The 2003-nt window shown below is 31.9% G+C and overlaps 1 protein-coding gene across 2 annotated transcripts in view; it reads right to left on the reverse strand.

The window, feature by feature from the left end:
* LOC108523241 (hyaluronidase-4-like) overlaps window positions 1–2003 on the reverse strand; it is an 18046-nt gene that overhangs the window by 8753 nt on the left and 7290 nt on the right. The gene's annotated exons all lie outside the window — the stretch shown is intronic.

Consider the following 2003-nt stretch of genomic DNA (forward strand, 5'->3'; position numbering starts at 1 on the left):
AAAAAAAAAAAGAAAAGAAAAAAAAAAACTACAAAAAATGTCATAAGTAATAAAGAAATTCAGTAAGGTTGCAGTATACAAAATCAACCTATACAAATTAATTGAATTTCTATTCATTAATAGTGAGCCATCTGAAAAGGAAACTAAGAAAACAATTCCATTTACAATACCATTAAAAATAATAAAATCCTTAGGAATAAACTTAACCAAAAAAGTGAAAGACTTATACATCAAAAACTACATAATATTGATAAAAGGCATTAAAGTAGACATAAATAAAAGATAACCTACATTTATGGACAGAAAAACTTAATATTGTTAAAATGTCCACACTGCCCAAAGTGATCTGCAGGTTCAATGCTATCCCCATCAAAATCCCAATGGCAATTTTTACAGAAATAGAAAACAAAAAACTAAACTTTATATGGAACCACAAAAGACCCAGAAGAGCCAAAGTAACTTTCAGAAAGAACAAAACTGGAGGCTTCACATTTCCTCATTTAAAAATACATTACAATTCTACAATAAATAAAACACTATGTTACTGGTATAAAGGAAGATATACAAGTCACAGGAACAGAATAGAGAGGCCAGAAGTAAACCCACACATATATGATCAACTGATATTTGACAAGAGTGCCAAGGACACAACAGAGAAAGGATAGTCTCTTCAACAGATGGAGCTGGGAAAACTAGATATCCATATGCCCAGAAACGAAATTAGATCCCTATCTTACACCACACACAAAAGTCAATTCAAACTGGACTAAAGACTTACTTAACATTAGACCGAATACTCTAAAATGCCTAAAAGAAAACACACGGGGAATGCTTCTTGACACTGGTCTTGGCAATTATTTCTTAGACATGACACCAAAAGGACAGGCAACAAAAACAAACATGGACGAATGGGACGCATCAAACTGAAAAGCTTTTGCACAGCAAAAGAAACAGCAGTGTGAAGAGATAACCTATAGAATAGTAGAAATATTTCCAAACCATATATCTGATAGAGGTCAATATCCAAAATATATAAGGAACTTCTATGACTCAGCAAAAAATCCAAATAACCCAATCAAAAATTAAGCAAAGGACCTGAACAAACATTTCTCCAAAGAAGACATACAAAGGGCGAATATGTATATGAAAAGATGCTCAAAATCGTTAATTATCGGGGAAATGTAAATCAAAACAATGAGCTGTCACCTCACACCTGTTAGGATGGGTATAATTTAAAAAATAAAAGATAACAAGTGTTGAATTTGTAGAGAAATGGGAACCCCCAAATCCTGTTGATGGGAATGTTAAATGGTACAACAGCTATGGAAAACAGTATGGAAATTCCTCAAAACATTCTAACTGTAACTACTATGTGATTCAGTATATATGCATATACACTTCTGGATATATAAAAGAAGTGAAATTGCAATCTCAAAGAGATGTCTGCATTCCCATGTATATTGCAGCACTATTCACCATAGCCAAGGAATGGAAACAATCCAAGTGTCTGTTGACAGATAAATGAATAAAGATAATTCACTATATACATACGATGAAATATTAGCCTTTTAAAAGAAGGAAATAATGTCATTTATAACAACCAGATGAACCTGGGGGGGCATTATTCTATGTGAACTAAGGCAGTCACAGGACAAATGCTACATGATTGTACTTACGAGGTATCTAAAATAGTAAACTCGTAGAAGCAGAGAATACAGTAATAATTGTAAGGGGCTGAGGGTGGGAAAAATAGGAAGTTGTTATTTAAAAGTTGCAACATTTCAGTCATGCTAGATAAATAAGTTAGGGATATGCTAGTTCAGTTACGCTAGATAAATAAGTTCGAGAGATCTCCTGTACAACATAGCGTCTATAGTTAATAATGTATTAAGCAATCCAAAATTTAAGAGGGTAGATTTCATATTAAGTGTTCTTATAAGAAAAGAACAGAATAGATTGTTAATTTTTTTTTTTTTTTTTTTTTTTTTTTTTTTTTTTTTTTT

This window comes from Rhinopithecus bieti, unplaced genomic scaffold (genome assembly GCF_001698545.2).
Source record: "Rhinopithecus bieti isolate Rb0 unplaced genomic scaffold, ASM169854v2 scaffold_70890, whole genome shotgun sequence".
Lineage (NCBI taxonomy): Eukaryota > Metazoa > Chordata > Mammalia > Primates > Cercopithecidae > Rhinopithecus > Rhinopithecus bieti.